Raw genomic sequence first — 17,485 nt, 5'->3', positions numbered from 1 at the left:
TCAGTTCAGACTGGTCTAATGAAAGTGATCAACCTCAATAAACACTGTGCTTGGACCGAATTCAGCCTTCATTTTGACATAAAAAAAACCTGTAAAGATTCTTGACTGTATCATGTACAGTTATCATGCTCTTACGTGGACAAAATCGTTCCACAGACAGACAAAGTAATCAACACCACTTCTGTACTGTTCCTGCTACAGTAGGTGTCTCCAGAAACACAATTCTTTATGATGACACACACACACACAAGGTGAGAGCAACACCCCGCATGCTGTCACAGCTGGAAAAAAAAGCTGTCATATCGGCAGGTGATGGCGAATTCAGAACTAGACAACATCTTGCGATAGGATTACACAAGCCATGACACCAAATCAGGCCATAACATGTATACAGTTAATGGCCTTTCTCTACATCCTACCCCCCACCTACTTCCAGCACCCCTGCTCAGACCACACACACACACACACACACACACAACCACAACTTTTTTCCAATTTGCTTTTTATTGATTTTCAAAACACATAACACAACTAATTACAACTCTGGGGTATACTGGTTTACATCCAGCAATACATTTCATTGCACTATTTACTTCATCAGTTTACTTTATCATCAATTAAATTATATATTATACATCACTGATGTCTTCATGTTGGGTCGGTCCGCGTCAAACCAATTTCTTCCTCAACACAACTTAACTACACATGGACAGTTTTGTAAGTGAATAAACATCTGCATCTGTGACGCTCTTGTGACAAAATCCACTTCTACAGACAAAAGGAAATATCGACACCTGGCAAAGTAATCAACACACTATGACAGCTACAGCAGGTGTCTCTATAGGACCACAATTCATCACGATGACGCACAAACACATAAAGATTCACAAGGTGGAAACAATAGCATCCGAACTGTTAAAAAAGGAAAAGAAATAACTTAAGTTAAAATAAGTTGTCCTGAAGTAGGCCTTTTATTTATGATAATTCAAGTGTTTTACATGGATATGGAAGTTAAAACAGAATCAGAAGAAACAATCTGAACAGAAAACTGACATAGAAAAAAAGACAAGTTAAAACAATGTGCTGGCCTCCTCTTTTTTTGAAAGATAGTTTTTGGCCATTTTTGATAGAGACAGAGGGGAGGACACACGGGAAAGGGCTCCGAGCTGGACCCGAACCCGGGCTGCCCGCTTGCTAGGACAATGCCTCTATGGTACGCGCTCTACCAGGTGTGCCACCGGGAACGCCCTGCTGTCCTCCTCTGATCATAATGATAATAATAATTTAATAATAATCTTTATTTATAGAGCAGTTTTCAAAGCCCATGTTACAAAATGCTTTACAAAGTTAAAAACAGACATAAAACAACAGAATAAAATAATGTTAGAAAATTACATATTTCTGTGGAATTAAAAAAACGGTAAAGTTCAGGTAAAATCAGGAAAGGCTCTCCGATAAAAGTATGTTTTAAGAAGAGATTTAAAAGAGATCACTCACTCGGTCGACCTAATTTCCTGATTAAACCCCATGTTACTTCCAGGTGCCTCAAGACGGCTGATTTGGGGCTCCTGATTGTCAAGTCAAGTCAAAGTTTATTTATAGAACACATTTAAAAACAACCTCAGTTAACCAAAGTGGTGTACAGTTATTAAAATACAATAAAATCATACACCAATATAGTAATAAAAAAAACTAAGAAAACAACAAAATAATACTATAACAAGAAAACAAGAAAGTAATATATATATATGTATATATATATATATATATATATATATATATATATATATATATATATATATATATATATATATATATATATATATATATATATATATATATATATAAAAATTTAAATCCACAATCTAACCTTATTGCTGTTGCAGCCTCTAGACAGTGGACCAGTATCCCCTTTGTCCCCTTCATTGAGTCCATTCTCAAAACATGTTTTTAGTATCTAGCATTTGAATACTCCTGATGTGGTGTGATGTGTTTACTTGTACCTGTATTTGTTTATTTCTGTCCAGCAGCTGTATGCATCTTGTTTTGGTGTTTCTTTCACTTTATTTTAGCTGGTCTGTCTACAGAAGGTCTGTACAGTATTTTGGTGAACATGGGTTGCCCAGCTGTCATCCATTACTCCTGCCCCCTGCAGGACACGCTGACAGCACTGGGGAGCTCATTTATGACTGACTCCTGCCCCCAAAATGTGTGAGGGAGGGGTAAAGAAGGTCCTTCCTCCTGCAGCTGTCAGACTGTACAACCAGCACTGCTCCCAGTAGACCACCACCAACTGAACCCACTGATGGAGATATAAATGTGACCAATGTGCAAATTTCTTGTGCAATATTTACACTCTGGTGCATTATTATCATTAACACTACTGTGAAATATATACATTCCAACCCTGTGCAATAATATTCACTACATATATCTGCTGACATTATGTGTACATCATTTTTTAATTTGTATTTTAAATATTGATATTATTATATATTTACAGGTGTATCTCTATATATTAGAATATGACGGGAAAAAATTGGTCTTTTGTAATATTAACATTTTTTGAGACACCGATTTTTAGGTCTTTGTTAAATGTAAGCCATAATCATTATAATTAGAAGAAATTAAATAAATCAAGAAATGAAATGTTTCATCCTGTGTGTAATGGATCTATATAATGTGTTATTTAAACTTTTTGAATTTAATTACTGACATAAATAAACTTTTCTTTGATATTCTAATTTATTGAGATGCACCTATATATTTTACCCCTTGTTTATGTTATATTTATGATATATTAATGCTATTTTTTGCACTGATCTTTCTCTCTGCTGTGCACTTGCTGCCCTAACTGTGTAATTTCCCCTTCATGGGACTAATAAAGGTTTATTTTATCTTATTTTGTTTTTAAATGTGCTTAATAAAGTAATTTTAAAAGACTTGCCACCTTGAACAAAACACAACATAATATTAAGCACAATAAAAGAAAAAAATGGTGAAACAATTAAAAAAAAATGTAATTAAAATTTCTAAACAAAAACAGAGAAGTGTTGACTTAAACGAAACCGGAAGTAGCAGGGAGGGAAACATCTTCCTCCCTCCACTTGGCAACAAATGACGACCTCTGGCGGTTGTAATGTGACGTGACAACATTCTGTCAACAGACAGTTAGGTCCCGTTTTCAACCTTAAATCTTTTTTTATACAGTCTATGCCTTAAATAAACACATATCCGTCGAAGAAATACATATTTCTGGACATTCAGTTCGCCACAAAACACAGAATAATGACACAAAGGTGAAGATATCACCTTGTTTATATATATATAAAAAAAAATTAAATTGTTGCCACGAAATACTATTTCGTTCCCACGAATTAGTATCTCGTGGCCACGAGATACTAATTCGTGGGAACTAAATAAGTATTTCGTTATACTTATTTCGTGGCCACGAGATACTAATTCGTGGGAACGAAATAAGTATAACGTGCAGCTGTTTACAGACAGGCTGGATGACGTGGTTCACATAGTGGTGAAGATCGCTGGCTTAAATAGATGGATTAATGTGAGGAGATCATTGCAAAAGTTTTCAATTTCATCAGAGTCAGATGTGCTACATGTGTTGATAACTGGACGGAGTTAATTACGGACTATTTCCCCGCACCGGTAGGTGAGGAGACGAGAGGAGAGAGAGACGGCCGGACCTCCAGCTAGGACGCTAACGGTCCGGCTAGTTAGCCAAGATAATGCCGGAGAGAGTGAGTTTTGGAGGAAGATGAGGAGGAAGATATTGCGCTCATGGATGAGCCGATGGTAGCATACAATGTCTCTGACTGTAGTTATCTAAACGAGGACAATGTTAAAGAGACTGCGATAGCTCGGGAGTACAAGTCGAGCCGCAAGCTTCACAACAGCGGGCCTGCTAGCTGCTGTTTACCGGAGGGGACGTGAGAAGACGTGACCCAGTTAAAGAGATGACTGATGGTAAGTGCTTATACTTTATCTACACGATCCTCTTTTTTCTGGTAATAAGGGCTAATAAAATCACTAGAGCAGGCTAAGAAAGCAGCTAATAATGCTGTGTGATAACAGCAGTGTGTAACGTTAGCCCAGGTGTGGGTGTGTCTCAGGTGTCTACTGTCTCCTATAAATTACATTTATTAGCATAATGAGGAAAATCAGTGTTTGAACATAATCCAGGCAGTGATGACTTTATCACCACACAACTGAGGCTAATTATTTAACAGTAATATACAAACATAATCTGTAGGAGACAGGTTTGCTGTGAGACACAAAGCTGAGGAGATCTTTAGGCTATAATAAAATAAACAGCCTAAAGTATAGTAAAAGTATTGTTTAAAAGATCTGATATGGTGAATCCTAAACTGTGTGGTACATATGTTATGTTTCTGAATATGGGGCTGTATTAAATCCTGTGCAGTCTATCAGTTAATACACTGATCATATTGAAGCAATAATACAGAAATGATCAGGCCTCATTCAACAATGATTCAATGTGATTTAGCCAGCCCAAAATGTTTGTGATGACTGGATTTTTCATTTATGCTATCTTATTTTGTAGATGAAAACATTTGGTCCATCTTGTGAAGCTCCATACGACTCTATGAGAGGATGCAGTGTGAGAAGCAGCAACACCAGCGGACTGCCTACTTCCTTGATGCATGTGACCGTTTAATTATGAAATAATAATAAATAAATATGAAATAATATAAAATATATTCTGTATTATTATTATATTAAAAGGGTCATTGTCTGTATATATATATTTAATTATATGGATATGCACTTGTAAGTAAGTGTAAGTACATGTGTGCACGTGGCTCGATATTTAATATTTTATAAATATTCTTTATATTGATATTTTTTAATTATTATTATATTTAAATACCCATCATATATTCTGTATTACGTCATATGTACAGTATATTTGTTCATATTTTATCATTATTGTATTCCATGTTTTGGATACTTGTCTACATGAGCTTCTAGGCCTGTACTGTGTTGTGTATGTGCTCGTGCACGAGGTCACGTGCACGTGTATGTGTGACAGTATGAGTAGACTACACATACAGATGTGGGTATCACCTTTGACCCAAAAATATTGTGTTCATTTGGAGTCTAGTCTTAATAAATGTGTTTTAATGTGAAACATGGAGGAATCTGTATCATTTTCTTTAAAGCCCTTTTTCTCAAAACTAACTTTTGATAACAGTCGAATTTTGGATGATCATATCATGGAATATTTGGCGTAGAAACATAATTTTGGTATTGACATGAAGCTAAGAGTCTCCTCTTTACATACACATCAAAATCTCAAAATGTGTTTCGGGGTCAATGTGACTCACATTGATGGAGCAGAAGCCCCTGGCTGCAGCCTGCAGTTCGGGGCGGAGCTCAACGGACGTTGAGGTGGGTGGAGTCAAATGTAGAGCTGGAGGAGTATGTTAGATTTACTCAACGGCACCACTCATTGATGACAGCCGCGAAGCACCGTTCGGTTGTTATTATTGGCCGCATATAAACAAATAAGGAGCATATATATATTTATATTTTTGTATGTAATGACTCAAGTAAAGAAATGAGGACTATTAGTTTTATATGGAATGACTATTCAGCATTCACAAGTATAGTTAATTTTGACTGACATGACATAAGCAATGATAATGTTATAAAACAGCAGAGAGTTGTATGAAAGCAATTAATGCATGTCCAAAAGCATTTATAATTTGTTGTAAGGAGAAACTGCTACTATGATGAGCACAAATTACTAAATGTTGAGGAGGTTGAACTAACTGTTGTGCAAATGTTAATATTGATGTGAGAAATGCACCAAATGACAAATAAGGGAGTTTGAAGCGGCATTAAAACTTTAAAAAGCTGTTGTCATTCCCATTTTCATCATGCCAAAATAGTTTGCATCCTTTTGAAGTCTAATGTCGAGTTTTTTTTGCCTTTAGTGAATTCTCGTAAAATATGGGTCATTGTTTATTTTGATAAATGTTAAAACTTTATCTATCCTAATTTATAATGCTATTATGATGTGTCATTTGTAACATTTTACTTGTACTAGAAAAATTCTGTCAGACACACTGACAAGGTGAATGTGCTTTGTACATCAGGTTATACCACTTACATAAGAGATCAAAGACTGAGGTGACTTTAACATCATCTTTATTGAACTGAACACAATTAAAAATCAAAGATAACATATTTAAAAAATAAGAAATAACTGAATTAAAAATCACAGCAAAACCCCTCTATTAAACAACATAACACACTACTAAATTCAAAAATCAAAGCAAAAAAACCCTCTGTTAAACAACATAACACACCAATAAATTCAAAAATCAAAGCAATACACAACACAGTACAGGCCCAGAAGCCCATGTAGATAAGTATCCAAAACATATGGAATACAATAATGATAAAGTATGAAAGAATATACTGTACATATGATGTAATACAGAATATATGATGGGTATTTAAATATAATAATACTTAAAGAATATTAATATCAAGAATATTTATAAAATATTAAATATCAAGCCACATGCACACATTTACTTAGTTACTTACAAGTGCATATCCATACAATTAAAAATATATACAGAAAATGGCCCTTTTAATATAATAATACAGAATATATTTTATATTATTTCATATTTGTTCATTATTATTTCATAATTAAACTGTCACATGCATCAAGGAAGTAGGCAGTCCGCTGGTGTTGCTGCTTCTCACACTGCATCCTCTCATAGAGTCGTATGGAGCTTCACAAGATGGACCAAATGTTTTCATCTATAAAATAAGATAGCATAAATGAAAAATCCAGTCATCACAAACATTTTGGGCTGGCTAAATCACATTGAATCATTGTTGAATGAGGCCTGATCATTTCTGTATTATTGCTTCAATATGATCAGTGTATTAACTGATAGACTGCACAGGATTTAATACAGCCCCATATTCAGAAACATAACATATGTACCACACAGTTTAGGATGCACCATATCAGATCTTTTAAACAATACTTTTACTATACTTTTACCATACTTTAGGCTGTTTATTTTGTTATAGCCTAAAGATCTCCTCAGCTTTGTGTCTCACAGCAAACCTGTCTCCTACAAATTATGTTTGTATATTACTGTTAAATAATTAGCCTCAGTTGTGTGGTGATAAAGTAATCACTGCCTGGATTATGTTCAAACACTGATTTTCCTCATTATGTTAATAAATGTAATTTATAGGAGACAGTAGACACCTGAGACACGCCCACACCTGGGCTAACGTTACACACTGCTGTTATCACACAGCATTATGAGCTGCTTTCTTAACCTGCTCTAGTGATTTTATTAGCCCTTATTACCAGAAAAAAGAGGATCGTGTAGATAAAGTATAAGCACTTACCATCAGTCATCTCTTTAACTGGGTCACGTCTTCTCTCGTCTCCGGTGAACAGCAGCTAGCAGGCCCGCTGTTGTGAAGCTTGCGGCTCGACTTGTACTCCCGAGCTATCGCAGTCTCTTTAACATTGTCCTCGTTTAGATAACTACAGTCAGAGACATTGTATGCTACCATCGGCTCATCCATGAGCGCAATATCTTCCTCCTCATCTTCCTCCAAAACTCACTCTCTCCGGCATTATCTTGGCTAACTAGCCGGACCGTTAGCGTCCTAGCTGGAGGTCCGGCTGTCTCTCTCTCCTCTCGTCTCCTCACCTACCGGTGCGGGGAAATAGTCCGTAATTAACTCCGTCCAGTTATCAACACATGTAGCACATCTGACTCTGATGAAATTGAAAACTTTTGCAATGATCTCCTCACATTAATCCATCTATTTAAGCCAGCGATCTTCACCACTATGTGAACCACGTCATCCAGCCTGTCTGTAAACAGCTGCACGTTATACTTATTTCGTTCCCACGAAATAAGTATAACGTGGCCACGAAATACTTAAGTCGTTGCCACGAAATACGTATAACGAAATACTTATTTAGTTCCCACGAATTAGTATCTCGTGGCCACGAAATACTAATTCGTGGGAACGAAATAGTATTTCGTGGCCACAATTTATTATTATTTTTTTATTTTTTTCCCCCCCATGTCATCTCTGGGGCTCCGTACAAAACAAAACAATTCCCGCGCTAAACTTTGACAACAGCCATCATGATGTGAGTCAACAGAACGTTAGGTACGTAACTTTAAATAATTAAGTTGTGACAATGGACAGTAGTTTGGCCCCTAGTTGTATCCATAGTAACTCATGTATGCTATTAAAGCAACGTTTGAAGTGAAAGTTTCTTTGTTTTGTTTGTTGTTTGCAACTCCGTTGCTTTTATTCTGCAGTTCACGTTTTGGTTGATTCATGAATAGCCATAAACTACCTGCAGTTTAAATGGAAAAAGAAATGTTTGTTGGACACACGAGGTTTCTTCTCCTGAACTCTTTTACGCAGAAGGTTTTTTTTTTTTACTCAACCATACGACAGAAATGAGTATCATTCGTTTGGTGTGCTTTCACTTGTTTGAACAATTTCCAAATTTTGATGCGTAGCGTCACGCGGCTCGTTGGTCTAGGGGTATGATTCTCGCTTAGGGTGCGAGAGGTCCCGGGTTCAAATCCCGGACGAGCCCTTGTTTTTTTTGGTTTGTTAGCCATAAGCTTGTTTTCAAGTAAAATTGTTTGCATAAACAAGGGAGTCGTGCAGAATCGCTGTGACAAAACAGACATATTCTAGCCTATCAATAAAAGAGTAGGTAACCAAAATCTAGCATTAATCCTATATAATACAGATTTTCCTTTTTATTCCCCCTTCAGTAGCTTTATATATACTGTATCATTACATGTCACTGCCACTTCCCTATGCTGCACTGCTAGTTTTGGCATACCACTAGTGTCTTTGTTTTTATTTTTGTCTTATAGTTCTTTTTTTTTAGTATTGCTCTATTTTCTTTTTATTATCTTAACCTGTTTTACTCTGTACTGAATTTCCTCTATGGGGATCAATTAAGGAATATCTTATTTCATGTTATATTATCTTATCTCTGCCTTTAATAAATCAAGCTGTATGTTCGTGTCACATGTATCAACAGATCAATAATGAAAGTAATCGTTTGATGTGGGCCAAAATGCTGATGGGAAATATCTAAATACAGTAATTTAAGTAGAATCCTTAACTACAGTTTGTACTTTACTGAAGTGTTTTCTTACATTTTTGAGGAAAATGTTGTACTTTTATATATGATATAGTATAAATAAAAGTACTATATATAATATATAGTAGAAAGTCTTGCCATTTTGTCAGTTCTATGGGGAATTTATGTTACCCATTATCGCCCTGTCCTTTGTCCTCTTTACTGATCTCTCCGACATAATCAGAGATTGTTTTGACATTGATTACATTGAATTGTTATTACAAAAGCATTTTGATGTTTAATCTTCAGTCAATTTATAATTACTAATGACAAAAACAGTATAAGGTTATCAGTGTATGCCGCTGTTATAAAAACTAAGATAAATATTTCAAAAATAAAAAGATTTTCCAATACAGAATACACAATCTGCCCCATAATATAATGCATTGTCATGAATTGTATTAAACAGCTTCACACGAAGTAGTTAAAATGAGCATACCTTAACTAGCTATTAAAATCTCCCTTAAATCCCAGAGGATAATAATGCAATAGTACATATACAAATATATAACTCTATGAGAAGGGTCATCCTTTCAGAATATGGTACTTTAGATGCATTGGTACATTTTTTGGTAATATTTCTGTACTTTTTTCTAGTGTGTTCATTCTTCTCTATACCCACCAGAGGGCGCAATTTACTAAACTATTGTTTAAAATTCTTCAGACTTCATAGCATGTTGGTATGGATAAACCCTCTGCATGTCTTTCATTTTCATGCAATGTTGGTCGGATTGCAGTCATGTATTTAAATTTTTTTATTAGTAATAATTGCTTTGTTGGATGCTGTCAGTGGTGCAAAGTCACCTTAACAAAAACACACTGTATATAACAGCGTAAGAAAATAATCAGATTACAAATGTACGGTTCTGTAATTATGTGTGTAACTGTAATTATCTGTGTCACATCTCCCATGTCTTCAAAGACAAACTTCTCTAACACATTTTCAGCTCAACTGTACAAAGTTCATGACAACTCCCGTTCTACTCCCTTTACCAAAAAGTCATGAGTTAGAGTGAGATTCCCATACACATTTCCTTAGCTATTCCATCTAATCTTCCCTGGAGGAGGAGTGTTTTATTTTCACAGCTTGTCTGATATGGATGAGGGGAACCATCCCTCCGTCCCTCATTTGGCTCTACTACTTATCCTGTTCAGGGTTGAGCTGCTGGAGCTTATCCCGTCGGGCACTTTGAGAGATTAGGGCCAACAAACATATAGACAGATATTCACATTCATGCTGAAGATTTAGAGTTTCCATCTTACATAATGTTCATATCTTTGGATTGTGAGAACATGCAAAGTCCACACAGGAAGGCCCATTGGGTTCAATCCAAACCCACAGACTTTCTGTTGTAAGGGAAACTAAGTGAAAACATGTGTCTAAAGGCTTTGAAGTCTTTTGGGTGTTTACACAGCCCTGAACCTGTACTTCCCCAACCCCCACTCTGCACCAAAGGACTTTCATCTGTTGTTAGTAATATGTAATATGTCTTGATAGTAATGATAAGTCCTGATGTTTTTTGCTTCGTATGAATGGTTGTCCCAGGCTAGTCACAAACCGATGTCCCTGATTTGCACCAAATCCATCATTACAAACCTGGAAGCCAATCTTGATTGCAACATGTTGTTGTTGGTCACATTAGATGAGTCAACATCTTTAACTTCCCAGTCGTCCCACATCTTCATACATTTCAACAGGTTACGGGAAATAAGAAACAATGTGTCAGTTTACTGTTTGCAAAAGCTCACTCTTGCATCAGTTATCATGGATGCATTGTTTCAAAATGACCAACAAAGTCTTCAGTATTTGAAAACAAGTTGATTTCAGACAGAGGCGGATAAAAGCATGCTTTTCATTCTCAATTGATGTTCTTATTACTTTCTAGATTAACCGTTTGGTTCATAAAAGTGTAAGAAATGTCAGTAAAAATGAAATCCTGACCTTCATTTTCTAGAGTTCAAGGTGATGTATTAATAAAAATGTTGCAATCTCAAATGACAACTGTTGCTAGCTTGCCAATTATTTAATCATTTGCTGTCTCTGATTGACATAATGTTACTAGTTGACTAATTTCAACATTTAGAACCCCTAAAAATATGCTTTTGATGGCTAGAACACTGAGGCTGAGGCTAAAGCTGTACGTCCAAAGCAAAAAGTCAGCATCTTAATTTGTTTATCCATGTAGTAAGTCCTATTAGGGTTGGGTGATGATGTCTACCAAATTAGCATCATGATGATAACTTCAGTGAAACATTATGATGGACGACATCGTCAGTGTCAGTCATCCAAACTAATCAAATAATATTGGCATAAAACCCACTACATGGGCTACATCAATCAAGAAGAATACAATTATGTCTCTCTATTAATTAATTCTTGCACCAGAAATTAGTTCATCAGATAGACTGTAAAAATATGTATGTGCCTAAAAGTTTGAATGAATTCTCTTCCTAGGATTATTTGATGTGTGAACATTAGATTACATTACATCACATGTAATTTGGCTGACGCTTTTGTCCAAAACGACTTACAATAAGTGCATTCAACCTGATGGTACTAGCCTTAGACCACAGGAACAAAGTAGGTACAAACCTGAAAGCCAATCTTGATTCCAACATGTTCTTGTTGGTCACATAAGATGAGTCAACATCTTAAACTTCCCAGTCGTTTCACTGTGGGCCAATCTTCATACATTTCAACAGGTTACGGTAAATAAGAAACAATGTGTCAGTTTACTGTTTGCAAAAGCTCACTCTTGCATCAGTTATCATGGATGCATTGTTTCAAAATGACCAACAAAGTCTTTGGTATTTGAAAACAAGTTGATTTCAGACAGAAGCGGATAAAAGCATGCTTCTCATTCTCGATTTATGTTCTTATTACTTTCTAGATTAAAGTTTGAATTAATTCTCTTCCTAGGATTATTTGATGTGTGAACATTAGATTACATCACATGTAATTTGGCTGACGCTTTTGTCCAAAACGACTTACAATAAGTGCATTCAACCTGATGGTGCAAGTCTCAGACCACAGGAACAAAAGACGAGCATTTTAAAAAATAATAATAAATAACGACCATGGCGACCATGACTTAACCGAGGTATTGTTGGAAGAGGTAGGTCTTCAGCATGCAGCGGAAGATGTACAGGCTGTCTGAGGTCCTGATGTCGGTGGGGAGCTCCTTCCACCATTTGGGTGCCAGGACAGAGAAAAGTCTGGAGGAGGTTTTGAGGCGAGTTGACCCACGCTGGGTGGGAGTCACCAGCTGTTTGGCTGATGCAGAGTGGAGAGGGCAGGCAGGAGTGTAGGGTTTGGCCAGATCCTGTATGTAAGCTGGGCCTGAACCATTAGCAGCGGAGTACGCCAGAGCTAGAGTCTTGAAGCGTATCCACGCAGCTACTGGTAACCAGTGGAGGGAGCAGAGGAGGGGTGTTGTGTGTTTGAAAATTTGGGACGATTGAAGACCAACTGAGCAGCTGCATTCTGGATGAGTTGCAGAGTTCAGATGGCTTTGGCCGGAAGACCTGCCATGAGGGAGTTGCAGGATTCCAGGTGTGTGATGAACCCGCAGTTGTTCTTGCGAAATCACTCTGTTTACCATTAAATAAATCAGAAATGTTACTTTTTAATCACTTTAGGAGTGTATCCACAAACCCCAGCGTGGTGTACTTGTTGTTAATGACGACGTTGGGCCCATTGGATGATGTCTGGCGTCCATTGGCCCAACCCTAAGTCCTTTATAATTCGACATGACGAGAAATAAATGTAAGATCAGATTTTACACTTTCACTTTAGAAGTAAAAAGACTCAAAAGACTGTAGACACAGATCCAGTATACAGTAGTGGGGAACTAGTGGAATTGCTGGACATGAACAGGCTTTTTTTTAAAATGTAGCCTGAAATCACAAATACACTCAACAGTAATACAAACTTTCCAGTCTTTCCACTGTGGGCCAGTCTTCATACATTTCAACAGGTTACATGAAATAAGAAACAATGTGTCAGTTTACTGTTTGCAAAAGCTCACTCTCGCATCAGTTACCATGGAAGCAACAGTAATGCAATGAGGTATCGAACGTAGCAGCAACGATTTAAGATTACATTAGAGGTGATAATGCCAATGTTTTTGTTTTGCAAAGCTAATAGACACCACCCTCTTCATTCTTTTAAATGCTTGGTATTGTTCTGAATGCAACAGTGCGTCAAGGTGAATCCAAAGTGACAGGCCGGGTCAGCCTCTTCCTTATCTCGACTAAACCCATCCCCCCGGCACTAATTGTCATTATCTTGACAGGCTTATTTTCAGACAGTTATCTCCTTCACTCAGATATCAAAATAAAGCTGATTGGTTGGATGAGCTGCTCACTGAGCTCTCATTGAGGTTTTTTTTTTCTGAATTACTGACTGGAGAAACATGCTGGCTGATCTGGAAATGTCAAATTCAGTGTGTGAATTATTGGTTCCATGCAATTGCTAAATCATCTTCTACCTGAAAACTGACTGGCTACATAAATTGTTTGAACTTAAATGGAATTTATGTTTCTTGAGAATAAATCTTTTAAGGGAGTTTAAAAGTTTTGGGTGAAGTCAGACAGAATGTGATCAGATTCTGTGACCTTCCTTCGGTGTTCAAAAGAAAAAGTGAATCAATCAAATGTTTAATACTACCAGGGAACTCGGGCTTTGTAGTAAAACATTCAGGACTCATCTTTATTTTGTCAGGGACCTTCCCATTTCACTCAATATTATAAGATTACCAATTTTTAATCCAAGCAGTCATGTGACATTAATGTTCCATCCATCCAGCATCCAAACCAAGATCACAAAATCGCAGGCTTCAAAATGTCTTTAATATGAACCAAAGTCCTGTTTCTTTGAGGCTCCTAAAACAGAGCAGACAGCGTTATGTTTATGATAAACTGGTAGGATAATCAAAAACCCAGTTGAAATTCCTGTTAAAGATTCAATGTTTCATACAAAACCGATCTGGAATGCAAGTTAAGCATTTTACGTGAAAAGATAACATGTTAAAGTTAGAACAAAAGCATTTATCCAGTTGTTGCTCTCTACTGAAATATTCACTGTCAACTTTAAATTGATGTTCGGTTTAATTTTAGTAAGAAATGACAAGTTAAACATTGAGCAAACCTATATTCAACATTTAAATTGAATTGGTTTGCGACCCTGGTTCTCTGGGAGCGTATACCTCCACCTTAAAACATTCATCCAAAGGGAGGTTTTGCAGCAGAACCACCACCCAGTCTGGAGGAGGATGTCTGTGTCCTGAATAATAATTGGAGCCGTCTGAAATATTCTGCTATCAGATCCATCTGACACGTAATGCAGTGTCGGAAACGCTAACTGACATAAAGGTTGTTTATTGCTCGAGCAGCTGCAAGTCCTCAAAAACACATTTGTTCCCACCTGTTCCCAAGACATAACCCAAAAAAACACCAACACAGAGATCTCTTGTTGATGTACTGGGGGTTTGAAAAATGTAGTTATGAACACAAGCGGTAAAGGGGAATAAAGTGACAGTTTTGTATTATAATACAGCTACAGATAAAACCTTGACTTTAAATGTCCGCTGAAAAAAGGCAGATTTTTTTTCAAACCAAATCCTGTTTTGTAGCCTGCTAGAACACCTTGTTTCCAGGACAGTATCTGTACATTAATAAATATTGATTAGATCAATTTTAAGCAGCTTAACGCAACTTGTAATGTTGTTCCTAGTTCAAATAAAAAAGTGAATACGTACTAGATCATTCCTGTTTTTTGGGACACCATAAGTCCGAAATTTAACCCAGTTCAGGTCAGACAGTGACAGGCAAACAAACTCTCAGTGAATGATTGGCATGAGCAACCTTTCAACTTTCGCTTTGTTTGGCCGGCTGAGACGTCCTGCTACAGAAGTTGGGCAGCCATAACACCAGAAAAGGAAACAAAAGCAAACTCTTCCAGCGCAAACAGTTATCCTTTCCTGCAGAGTTCTCAATAAGAAATGATTTCCTTCCCAGAACCTGTGACTCTGAGGTCGTCTAAGATGACATCAGAACACAAAGTGAGATGGAGAGAGCTCTTTTGTGTTTAACCTGAGGTTAACCCACCAGTCAGGCAAAAAAGTATCACTTTTAAGGAAGAAACTGTGGCAAGAGGTCTTTTCTTTGCCTTTTCACGTCATCTCTCTTTATAGGTTTTATTTATTTCTGTATTTTTTGAGACACATTGGGGGAGCTGCAGTATAGCCACCTACTGCTTTTCAGTGAACTTGTTGGTCCTCCTGTAATTAAAGTCCTGTCTGTATTGGTATCTTTGTATTTGAAAGTGGAAAAAATGGGCTTCTTGTGAAATGGAGTAACTTAAGTAATGTTAAGACCAACATATGGGCATATTTGGGAACCAATATGATGACAGATTACAAAAAAATGTCTCTATGATGGCAAGACCAAGATCATCAAATGGGCTGGTGTATCAATACTAATATTCTGGTATTCTCTTTTAAGTCGTGTCTTGCAGTTTTGTTTTTACTTTGGCAAATTAGTACCATTACCAGTATGCAGAATGGCCTATTAGCAGCTCTTGCCTGCAGTGAATCTATGGACATACAGACAGCAGTCACTGGATCACTTGGATACTGGAGAAAACTTTAAAATCATTCTAAAGCAAGCTCTGAAGGTGAGGTCATATCCTTGGGAGGTAAAAGTTAAATTGAATGGCAGATGACACATTGAATTCATATTACACCCAAAACACGATTAATGAAGAAACTAAATGTAACCTCTTGACCCTTATTTGAGAACATTTAAATAAGGCCCTTTGTGATTTGACTGATTTATGACTCAGAGAAGAATTTTTGACACGCTTCACATCTGCCCTTGGGGAGGCTTTTGGCTGAGACTTTATGTCTTTGTCCTGTTGAGTGTCCGTGTCTATGACAGACAGTATCCTGTAATTTCCTGATGGTTAACATACCATCCAAAACCGATTAGTATCTTCAGTATTTTATACCCAACCCTCCACCCGTAATGTTAACACCCTCCAGATGGAGTATTGTCATCATTTTCCATTGAAGATAAAAATTATTGTTAAAAATGTACACATTTGGTTCTAGTCTTTGAAAAAATACAAATACCACACTTTAAAGAAAGGAAGTCAATGAAATCTCTTTTTCTATCTGCATATGTTATTGTCATTATATCCCCCATGATTTTGATTTCCCTCTGCACCCATTTTTACACCGTAATCAGGGGTTAATCCCACTATGTAGCCACATGGATGGATGGGGGATATTGGATTCAGAAGCATGGGATTACCTGATTCTGATTAGAAACATGTTTTGAAACTGATACTGATACCACAACACACTCTTGCTTAGACAATTTGGATGAGATATACACAAAGAAACAATAGTTTTTAGGAAATGGAGTTGATGAAATACACAAACTTGATGAAGTCTGTTAAACCATAATCATGCAACGACCACAAACAGGAAATATTCAGGGTAGTAGTCAAATACAGGCAGATGCCTGCCAGAACGTACGGTGTTTACTCTCCAGAAAATGGTACGCTGTCATTGATGGATCCAGTCAGTTGAAGCAAAGAATGTATCCATAATGATTAACCCTCTGGGTTTGTTTAGGATTTAGAGGATCACAACACTCACTCATTATGGCACATCAAAGGGCCCTCTGTTTCAGCAGAATGGCAATTCATAGGCTGCCATCTTGGCCAAACATGACAACAAGCTATCTACTGTAACGAAGGGGAACTGGACCTCCTGTTAATTGCCATGTAATGAGGCAAAGGACCAAAATATTGGCTTTTAATTGGGGGCATTATCAACAGTAGAAGCCTGTTGGGAGAAGGGATTTTGGTTCAGCAATCAGGTTAATTGGATATTAACTGTACTCGCAAGTAATTTCAGTGGCAATTTTGGGACATTGTCCAAAGTTTGACGTGCGGCTGACGCCTACTCTGCCGTAACAAATCTAAAAGCTAGCGATTCGGATTGTGACATGTGTGATTACACAAGAGGAAAACAGAGTTGTTGAGGGAGCGCTGTATGATTGGTTTTCTAGGCCTGTCAACCTCTTGGGAATTGCTGTGTTTTATCAGTTCATAGGACAGGGACATGATGAACAGCAGTTCATTTTGTGATTTTAGCTCTATGGTTAAAGAGAGTCCCGTCCGACAGACACCCAGAAGATGTAATGTGCAAGATTAAAAAAATGCCTGTCCTGTTTTAGTTTATCCTCTCTAGAAACCCCAAA

The 17,485-nt window shown here is 37.0% G+C and overlaps 1 long non-coding RNA gene and 1 other non-coding gene across 2 annotated transcripts; one reads left to right on the top strand and one right to left on the bottom strand.

The window, feature by feature from the left end:
- Positions 1–6,175: 6,175 nt before the first annotated feature.
- On the bottom strand, positions 6,176–7,937 carry LOC131968803 (uncharacterized). The gene is made up of 2 exons (XR_009394067.1): positions 7,429–7,937; positions 6,176–6,819 (listed from the first exon to the last, which is right to left on the bottom strand). It is a non-coding gene; the product is annotated as an uncharacterized LOC131968803 (long non-coding RNA).
- Positions 7,938–8,581: 644 nt separating this feature from the next.
- On the top strand, positions 8,582–8,653 carry trnap-agg (transfer RNA proline (anticodon AGG)). The gene has a single exon. It is a non-coding gene; the product is annotated as a tRNA-Pro (tRNA).
- Positions 8,654–17,485: the final 8,832 nt, after the last annotated feature.

This window comes from Centropristis striata, chromosome 3 (genome assembly GCF_030273125.1).
Source record: "Centropristis striata isolate RG_2023a ecotype Rhode Island chromosome 3, C.striata_1.0, whole genome shotgun sequence".
NCBI classification, from domain to species: domain Eukaryota; kingdom Metazoa; phylum Chordata; class Actinopteri; order Perciformes; family Serranidae; genus Centropristis; species Centropristis striata.
The sequence above is the reverse complement of the archived record's forward strand: the minus strand, read 5'-3'. Positions and strand labels throughout refer to the sequence as shown.